Below are 10,838 nucleotides of genomic sequence, written 5' to 3'. Positions count from 1 at the left end.
ACTCAGTCGTGTCCGACTCTTTGTGACCCATGGACTGTAGCCCACCAGGCTCCTCCGTCCATAGTATTTTCCAGGCAAGAATACTGGAGTGGGTTGCCATTTCCTTCTCCAGCAGGGTAGAGAGAACAGATAGATTCTCCTTAGCATTGCTCTAACCAATTAACTCCACTCCCTGTATTCCTCCCACCAAGCAAGCGGCAAGCCTTTCCAGCACTTGTCTCTTGTTCCTGCCCCTTAAGGAAGACAGTTAGCATCTGAATAAGGTCTCCTCCTGACAGCCTGTCAGTTTTTCTATCTAGTTCACTACCATTTCCAGCAATGACTTTCAAAACAGGAATCATTTTTTGGTCAATTACATCCAATTTTTAATATTTAAATCTGTTTTACCTAGTTGTGATTATATTCAAAAAACACTTGAATAGGCTGTTTACCATTTTAGTATAATAAAAACTTTCTTTTTTTTTAATTAAACTTATTTTTTTTCTTTTTCAAAATGAGAATAATTCTTAATTATAAAAATAAAACATCGTCAAGAAATAGTTTAAAATAGAGAAAAGACGAGAAATCACTCATGATCTTCTCTCCCCAACTCTAACACAGACAGAACCATCATACTGGTGCTCTTTATTGCAGTCTCTGCCCCTATAAATACATTTTATTTGAATGTTGTGGTGCTTGTCTTGGCCTGGTTCCTGAGAAAGCAGAGTCTAAGACAAAGGTTTCCATGCAAGTATTTTATTGAGGAACTCGATTCCAGGGAGCTGGAATGAGAAATGGGGAGTGAAGCTGACAAGAATGTGTCATGGAATTGGCCATCACCGAGTGCACCTTGCTGGATTCACGTTGAACCGAGGAGCCATAGGAAGACCTTCCGTGGGTTTGGGAGAAGGAAGCATTTTCCCATTGGCTCCCAGTCCCTGTTGGTCAAAGGTTTTCCCCATCCGGTAATTCTCCCATATTTCTGAGCTTCCCTTGCACGGGTGCTGAGTCAATTTCCCTTTGGTCCCAGGGCATTTCTGTCCTCAGGGCATCAGGTGATACAGGCATGTTAACATCAAATTTCATGACGGTGCTGTGGTAAGCATGAGACACAGCAGGGAAAGAATAGATATGACATTTGATTCATTCTCTGTATTAGTTATTTATTGCTGGGTAACAAACTGCCCCGGTACTTAGCTACCAAAAACAATAAGTATTATCACACAGTTTGAGTCATCAGTAATTTAGGAACAATTCAGCTAAGTGGTTGAAATCAAGACACCAGCCAGGAGTGCAGTCATCTGAAGGCTTGACCAGGACTCAGGGATCTGCTTCCAAAATGGTTCCCTCACACAGCTCTTAGCAGGAGATTTTAGTTTCTAGCCATGTGAACAATGCTATTCAGTATGGGAGTGAACTGCCTGAAGAGTCAATATCAGGAAGTGGGGATTGTGGGGGGCCATCTTGGAGGCTAGCTACCAACTTGGTTCATTGATTCATTTGATTGCCATTTATTATGCAACTGCCAGGAGCCTGGCACTGTGCTGTCTATGGGGGAGACCAACATGGTTGTGATTAATTGAGTTCAAGGACCACTTCTTTGTTTAATTTGTGTCTCTGGTACCTGGAACGCATAAAGTCTCAGTTAAAGGCTTGTTTATTTGTCAAAAGGAAGCAAAATGCAGTGGTTAGGAGCTGGACTTATGGAGCCAGTCTGCCTATGTTCAAATCTGGCTTCTTCCACCACACCCTGATGGTTTTGTAATAAATCTTGTGGGTGTATGTTGCTTACAACCAAGAATCCTGATTGATACACTCATTAGTTTTTCCACTAATCTCCTTTTATAGCCTAGACTCTGCACAGGATCCCACATTGCATTTAATTGTTGTGTCTCTTTTATTTTGGGGACAGTTTCTCAGTCTTTCCTTGTCTTTTTTGACCTTGCCACTTCTGAATAGTACTGTGCAGACATTTTGTAGATTGTCTTTCAATTTGGGTTTGAGGTTTTCTCAAGGTTAGATTGAGGTAATGCATTTTGGACAAGAATACCAGAAGTGATATTTTGAATCATATTAGGGATCCATGATATCAACATGTCTTGTTATACTGGTGATGTTGTCTTTGACCTCTTGATTAAGGTTGTGGGTATGTATTCAGTTACTGGTTCCAACCAGTGTGGAATCCATCACTGATTCCAGATCAGGAAAGGAGTACGTCAAGGCTGTATATTGTCACCCTGCTTATTTAACTTATATACAGAGTTCAGTTCAGTTCAGTCACTCAGTCGTGTCTGACTCTTTGCGACCCCATGAACCGCAGCATGCCAGGCCTCCCTGTCCATCACCAACTCCGAGAGTCCACCCAAATCCATGTCCATCAAGTCGGTGATGCCATCCAACCATCTCATCCTCTGTCGTCCCCTTCTCCTCCTGCCCTCAATCTTTCCCAGCATCAGGGTCTTTTGAGATGAGTCAGCTCTTCACATCAGGTGGTCAAAGTATTGGAGTTTCAGTTTCAATCTCAGTCCTTCCAATGAACACCCAGGACTGATCTCCTTTAGGATGGACTGGTTGGATCTCCTTGCAGTCCAAGGGACTCTCAAAAGTCTTCTCCAACACCACAGTTCAAAAGTATCAATTCTTTGGCCCTCAGCTTTCTTCACAGTCCAACTCTCACATCCATACATGACTACTGGAAAAACCATAGCCTTAACTAGATGGACCTTTGTTGACAAAGTAATGTCTCTGCTGTTTAATATGCTGTCTAGGTTGGTCATAACTTTCCTTCCAAGGAGTAAGCGTCTTTTAATTTTATGGCTGCAATCACCATCTGCAGTGATTTTGGATCCCAGAAAAATAAATTCAGCCACTTTTCCCACTGTTTCCGCATCTATTTGCCATGAAGTGATGGGACCGGATGCCATGATTTTCGTTTTCTGAATGTTGAGTTTTAAGCCAACTTTTTCACTCTCCTCTTTTACTTTCATCAAGAAGCTCTTTAGTTCTTCTTCACTTTCTGCCATAAGGGTGGTGTCATCTGCATACCTGAGGTTATTGATATTTCTCCCAGCAATCTTGACTCCAGCTTGTGTTCCTCCAGCCCAGCGTTTCTCATGATGTACTCTGCATATAAGTTAAATAAGCAGGGTGACAATATACAGCCTTGATGTACTCCTTTTCCTATTTGGAACCAGTCTGTTGTTCCACGTCTGGTTCTAACTGTTGCTTTCTGACCTGCATACAGGTTTCTTAGGAGGCAAGTAAGGTGGTCTGGTATTCCCATCTCTTGAAGAATTTTCTGCAGTTTGTTGTGATCCACACAGTCAAAGGCTTTAATCAATGAAGCAGAAGTAGATGTTTTTGTGTAATTCTCTTGCTTTTTCTGTGATCCAGCATGCATTCATGCTTAGTCGCTCAGTTGTGTCCAACTCTGCTACCCCGTGGGCTGCAGCCAGCCAGGCTCCTTTGTCCATGGGGATTCTCCAGGCAAGAACACTGGAGTGTGTTGCCATGCCCTCCTTCAGGGGATCTTCTCAACCCAGGGATCGAACCCAGGTCTCCCACATTGCAAACTGATTCTTTACCATCTGAGCAACCAGGGAAGCCTATAATCCAACAGGCAATTTGATCTCTGGTTCCTCTGCCTTTTCTAAATTCAGCTTGAACATCTGGAAGTTCTCAATTCACATTGCTGTTGAAGTCTGGCTTGGAGAATTTTGAGCATTACTTTGCTAGGGTGTGAGATGAGTGCAATTGTGCGGTAGTTTGAACATGCTTTGGCATTGCCTTTCTTTGAGATTGGAATGAAAACTGACCTTTTCCAGTCTTGTGACCATTGCTGAGTTTTCCAAATTTGCTGGCATATTGAGTGCAGCCCTTTCACAGCTCAGCTGGAATTCCATCACCTCCACTAGCTTTGTTCATAGTAATGCTTCTTAAGGACCACTTGACTTTGCACTCAAGGATGTCAGGCTCTAGACGAGTGATCACACTTTTGTGGTTATCCAGGTCATCAAGATCTTTTTTGTACAGTTATTCTGTGCATTCTTTCCACCTCTTCTTAATATCTTCTGCTTCTGTTATGTCCATACCATTTCTGTCCTTTATTGTGCCCATCTTTGCATGAAATATTCCCTTTGTATCTCTAATTTTCTTGAAGAGATCTCAGTCTTTCCCATTCAGTTGTTTTCCTCTATTTCTTTGCAATGTTCACTTAGGAAGGCTTTCTTATCTCTTCTTACTGTTCTTTGGAATTCTGCATTCAAATGGGTATATCTTTCCATTTCTCCTTTGCTTTTCGCTTCTCTTCTTTTCTCAGCTATTTGTAAGGCCTCCTCAGAAAACCATTTTGCCTTTCTTTGTCTTGGGGATGGTTTTGATCACTGCCTCCTGTACAGTGTTATGAATCTTCACCCATAGTTCTTCAGGCACTCTGTCTATCAGATCTAATCTGTTGTATCTATTTGTCACTTCCACTGTATAATCGTAACAGATTTGATTTAGTTCATACCTGAATGCTGGGAGGGATTGGGGGCAGGAGGAAAAGGGGACGACAGAGGATGAGATGGCTGGATGGCATCACCGACTCGATGGATGTGAGTTTGAGTGAACTCCAGGAGTTGGTGATGGACAGGGAGGCCTGGTGTGCTGTGATTCATGGGGTCGCAAAGAGTCAGACACGACTGAGCACCTGAACTGAACTGAATGACCTATGGTTTTCCCTACTTTCTTCAGTTTAAGTCTTAATTTTGCAATAAGGAGTTCATAATCTGAGCCACAGTCAGCTCTTGGTCTTGCTTTTGCTGACTGTATACAGCTTCTCCATCTTTGGCTACAAAGAATATAATCAATCTAATTTCGGTATTTACCATCTGGTGATGTCCATGTGTAGAGTCTTCTCTTGTGTTGTTGGAAGAGGGTATTTGCTATGACCGTGTGTTCTCTTGGCAAAACTCTGTTAACCTTTCCCCTGCTTCATTTTGTATTCCAAGGCCAAACTTGCCCAAACTTGCCAGTTACTCCAGGTATCTCTTGACTTCCTACTTTTGCATTCCAGTACCCTATAATGAAAAGGACATCTTTTTTGGGTGTTAGTTCTAGAAGGTCTTGTAGGTCCATAGAACCATTCGACTTCAGCTTCTTTTGCATTAGTGTTTGGCCATAGACTGGGATTACTGTGATATTGAATGGTTTGCCTTGGAAAAGAACAGAGATCATTCTGTCATTTTTGAGACTGCACCCAAGTACTGCATTTCAGACTCTTTTATTGATTATGAGGGCTACTTTACTTCTTCTAAGGGATTCTTGCCCACAGTAGTAGATATAATGGTCATCTGAATTAAATTTGCCCATTGCAGTCCATTTTAGTTCATTGATTCCTAAAATGTCAGTCTTGCTATCTCCTGTTTGACAACTTCCAATTGGCCTTGATTCATGGACCTAACATTCCAGGTTCCTGTGCAATATTATTCTTTACAGAATTGGATGTTCCTTTCACCACCAGACATGTCCATAATTGGGTGTTGTTTCCACTTTGACTCAGCCTCTTCATTCCTTCTGGAGCTATTTCTTTGCTCTTCTCTAGTAGCATATTGGTGGAGAAGGCAATGGCAACCCACTCGAGTACTCTTGCCTGGAAGATCCCATGGGCGGAGGAGCCTGGTGGGCTGCAGTCCATGGGGTCGCTAAGAGTCGGACATGACTGAGCTACTTCACTTTCACTTTTCACCTTCATGCATTGGAGAAGGAAATGGCAACCCACTCCAGTGTTCTTGTCTGGAGAATCCCAGGGACGGGGGAGCCTGGTAGGAGGCCGTCTATGGGGTCGCACAGAGTCGGACACGACTGAAGTGACTTAGCAGCAGCAGCAGCAGCAGCAGTAGCATATTGGACAGCTACCGACCTGGGGAGTTCATCTTTCATTGTGGGGTTCTCAAGGCAAGAATGCTGAAGTTGTTTGCCATTCCCTCCTCCAGTGGACCATGTTTTGTCAGAACTCTCCACCATGACCCATCTGTCTTGGGTGGCCCTGCATGATGTGGCTCATAGTTTGATTGCTTTAGACAAGGCTGTCATCCATATGATCAGTTGCGTTAGTTTTCTGTGGTTGTGGTTTTCATTCTGTCTGGCCTCTGATGGATAAGGAGCTAGAAAAGTAATATATATTTTAAAAGTAATGTATGCTCATTATACAGAATGATTTTCAAAAAATCATTTTTGAATGATTTTCAAAAAAATCAGAAAATACAGCAAAGTATACAAATGATTATCTCATCTGCTAGACTTATTCACTGTCTGTATTCTAGTATGTCTCTCTCCATTCCTTCATTTTAAATAGTATTATTACACAAGTGTGGCAGCTCTGAGCACTAACATTCTGGTTTTGTAATGGAGAGAATACCAGCCAGGGAGACTGGGGTTAATAAAACACTAATACCTCCAGCCCAACACCGGTGTATCTGCCACAGGCCCCCAGCCCTCCTGGTGCTGGACTACATCTAATTTCTCCCTGACCAGCTTGTGAGTTGTGGTGACATGGGCAACACCAATCAAACGGGGTACCAGAGGGTCTCAGTGTACTGAGTCAGGGAGAAGAAGATATCAAGGCTAGTTAGCAGAAACAGGAGTTAAAGCTAGTAAATCCAGGAGAATGTACACAGGTCAGGCTGACTTGAGGTGGGTGGGGAGGGGATTGATTAAGATGATCAGAGAGACAGAAGAGAGGAGAAAACCAGAAAATGTCAAAATTTTTACATTTTTGCTTCAAGGAAGCAGAGGGCAGCCAAGAACTCAGTGGGTGTTTGTAACCAGACTTCAGGTGTTGGTCAAGGGTGAACGTCTCGCCCGCACTGGGTTGCCCTGACAACCTCCTCCTTCTGGTATTGACATGATGGTGAGAAAGAAGGAAAAACAGGCAAATGAAGAAAATAGTCATTAGAGGCGGAACCAGCTGAGGTCTGGCTTGCTTCCTCTTGCAGGGAGGTCTGGGGGCGGGGGTGGGAGGAGCCTGGGAGGGGCAGTGGGCTCTTGGGCTGTGATACAGACAGAGGCATGAGGACTAGAGGGAGAGACGGGGTTTCAGGGATGGACTAGGCTGGTACAGGGGTGCACTTGAACTCATGTGCCAGGGACTTCTTTCAGAAATTATGGTGAAGCCATTCACCACAAATTGAATCTCACTGGTTGCATATCCCTTGCTTCCCCTGCTCTTTTCTTAAAAAAAAAAAAAATTTAAATACTTTATATTTGGCAGTGGTGGGTCTTCATGGCTGCATGGGCTTTTTTCTAGTTGCAGCAAGTGGGAGCTCCTCTTTGTTGTTGTACACGGGCTTCTTGCGGTGGCTTGGCTTGTTGCAGAGCACAGACGCTAAGCACTCAGGCTTCAGTACGTGCAGCGGGTGGGCTAAGTAGTTGCAGCTTGAGGGCTGTAGAGTTGCTCTGCAGCATGTGGAATCTTCCCAGACCAGGGACTGAACTCATGTCTCTTCATTGCAAGGCAGCTTCTTAACCACTGGACCACCAGGTAAGCCCTGCCGCTGGCTCTTTTCGAATTAGTCAACGTTGCTTAGAAGGGACCTCCACAACCCAGAGTCAGGAATTGGCAGCCACCCACTCTACCAACAGAGCTCAGGGTCACCGCATCAGCCTGGGGCTTAGAGTCCTTCTGGGTAAGACCCAGACGGAGCATCAGAGGAGAGAAGAAGAATGGAGGAGGTTGTCTACAGTAGTTACTACTCTATCCTCTTTCCAGATAGGGAAACTGAGGCTGAGACATTAATATCTCACTCACAGTCACAAAGCTAAGTGTGTCTGGGGGTCAGACTTAGGATGGATCAAGTCAAAGTTTTGCTGGGGTATTACCTCACTCTGTGGTGCAGAGTAGTGGTTCCCAAGCTCTGTCATGCATCTGAATCCCCTGGAGGGCTTTTTAAAACACAGAAGGCTGGGCCCCAATTTGGTAGATCTGGGGTGTGGCCTGGGAATTTGCATTTCTGACACGTTTCCAGATGGTGTTGATGCTGCTGGCCCAGGGACCACAGTTTGAGAACTACTTGCATAAAGCAAGCCATCTATCCCTTGGACCTTGAGTGCAGTCTTTGTAAAACAAGGATTAGGACTAATTTGCAGTCTTAAATTGAACACCTTTTCGAGAGGGGTGTTCGCCATGGGGCAGGGATGCAAAGGTTGAGGGAACTTTACTTCTAGCAAAATAACTCCTTGGATCCCTATATATGAGGGTTCTATATGAGATTTTATTGGAAAAGAGCTTTCTGCTATTAAATATAAAGCCAAGAGTTATAAACTACTGAACTAAAAGACATTAAATACTGTTTGTTCCTGTTATCTATTCCTATGGCTTAAAACAACAAAGATTGTAATACAAAATTTGTGAGTCAGAAATCTGGGCAGGTCTACCCCTAAGGTTACTCAGTGCTACTCAGCTGGTGTCCTGGCTGGTCTGGAGGGTCCAAGATGGCTTCTCTCACCCCCGACCCTTGTTGGTGGTGGTTGGAAGTCTGTTGACTGGAACATCTACCCTCGCCTCTCCAGCAGGATGGTTTCAGGGTAATTGGATTTCATGACAGCTCAGGGTCCAGAGCAAGTGTTCCAAGAGACAGAAAGCAGAAAGCACCAGTCTCTTAAAGCCCAGGCCTGGAAACCAGCCCAACATCACCTTGCACGCATACGTGTTATGTCTCTTCAGTTGTATCTGACTTCATATGACCCTATGGACTGCAGCCTGCCAGGCTCCTCTGACCATGGGATTCTCCAGGTCAGAATACTGCAGTGGGTTGCCATGCCCTCCCCCAGGGGATCTTCCTGACCCAGGATCGAGCCCCCTTCTCTATCATCTCCTGCATTGGCAGCTAGGTTCTTTACCACTAGCACCACCTGGGAGGCCCCCAGCATCACTTTGTCACCTGCCATTTGTCCATATAGTAACTAGAGGTCCCTGTCCCCAGATTCAAGGGGAAGGGACATTCCACCTGACTTCTTAGTGGGCCATAAAGAATACTTTGTGGCTGTCTCTTTGAAGTCAAAATTTGTCCTTATTTTGATAAGCTCCTGATCTTCAAGTCCGATGTGGTGAAAGGATGAGACTTTGGGTGAGGCAGGGGGGTGGTTAGTGTATTTGGCATGTGGGATAAATGTAAAGAACTGGACCAGAAGAGGGATTGTAATAAGTCCTAGAAATCCTGCTTTTTAAAGTAATGTTTAGAACTCATTTTTGGCTGTTCTGGGCCTTTGTTGCTGCACACAGCCTTTCTCTAGTTGCAGCGAGCAGGGGCTGCTCTCTTGTTGCAATGCGTGGGTTTCTCACTGCAGTGGCTTCTCTTGCTTCTGTGCAAGGGCTCTAGGGTGCGCAGGCTTTGGTCGTTGTGGCTCCCAGACCCTAGAACGCAGGCTCAGTAGTTGTAGAGCACGGGCTCAGTTGCTTTGCAGCAATCCCGGACGAGGAATTGAACCCATGTCTCCTGCATTGGCAGGCAGATTCTTTACCACTGAGCCATCTCGGAAGCCCCAGAGTACCTGCTTTCCAGTCCAGTCATCATGCTGGAGGAAGCCCATAGAGAGAGAAACCAGGTCCACCGCCTCCATCCAGGGGTCCAGCTGAGCTCCCAGCCTACAGGCAGCACTAACCAACCACAGGCAGCTCACAGGGGAGTGAGCCAGCAGGGAAGGTTTGGTCCCCAGCTCCAGTCGAGCTTAGCTGATGGCAGATAGAGAGACGTGATGCTAAATGGGACCATGTGATGGTTTATGTTGTGTGTCAACCTGGCTGGGCACAGTGCCCAGATATTTGGTCAGCTATTATAAAAATATTTCCACGGTCAATGATGTTTGGGAAAACTGTTTATCAAACAGTGCTTTCAGGGTCTCTGTGTTGCAGACTTTGTCCTAATTTGGCCACGAATCACTGTCTGTACTGCACACATGGAGCCTTGGAGAGGGTTGATCTGGGGTTATTGAGAGTTTCCTGGCAGTGAATCTTTATTCTGTTTTGAAAGTAGGTCACCCTGGTCAGTTTCCGCTCTTTTTAGAGGGTCTCCTTTCTAGGAGAAAAGGGGTCTCCTTCTTGGGTGAAGGGAAAGCATTGGTTCTCTTCCACATCATTTTGTTCTCTTCCATCAGAGAAGCACTGTGGGTCCATGAGTGAAGACCTTCCGGCCTGGGAGCTGCTGCTTCATCACAGCCGCCCTCCCCCCCAGCTTCTGAGGCTTCACCTTCCTATGGGGGAGTTTGGACCACTCTATCAGACGTTCTAGAGCAGAACCATGAATTATTCACGTGCTTTCTGCTGGCAGAGATGCGAATGAGATGCTACTGTGTACATTAGTGTAATTCCTGGAGAATATTTTTGCTCAGGACCACTGCCTCTGTCCCCTATTGGCCATGGGGAGAGGTGGGGTATGGGATGGCAAAGAAGCCAAGGAACGGAAGACTTGCTAGCCAGCAACTCATGACTAGGGAGGCCAGAGGACTACCCATCTTCCTGAATCCAGTTGTGCGGACTTGAAGAATGAACATCCAGAAGCTGTCTTCCGGTCCCACAAGCAGGACAGAGCTCAGATCACCTCCTCCAGGATGCCTTTCCTGATTTATCCCTCTCCGCTGCGGCCTCTCCTTCCTGTCTGGGCTGAGAGATGTGTCCCTCCTCTGTGTGCCTTAGTCTCTGTGCTGCCCATCATCATAGACAATGGGGAGGGGGGCTCCACTGTCCATCTCCACCACTACACCCCAAGCTTCTGAGCACAAGAGTTCAGTGCCTTTTTTTCTTTCTCTTCAGGACCTAAGTGACACTTGGTGTGTACAGAATGTTCAGATGCTTGATGGGTGGAATTGAACTGTTCACATGT

This window comes from Bubalus kerabau, chromosome 20 (genome assembly GCF_029407905.1).
Source record: "Bubalus kerabau isolate K-KA32 ecotype Philippines breed swamp buffalo chromosome 20, PCC_UOA_SB_1v2, whole genome shotgun sequence".
Lineage (NCBI taxonomy): Eukaryota > Metazoa > Chordata > Mammalia > Artiodactyla > Bovidae > Bubalus > Bubalus kerabau.
This window is presented reverse-complemented; position numbering follows the sequence as displayed.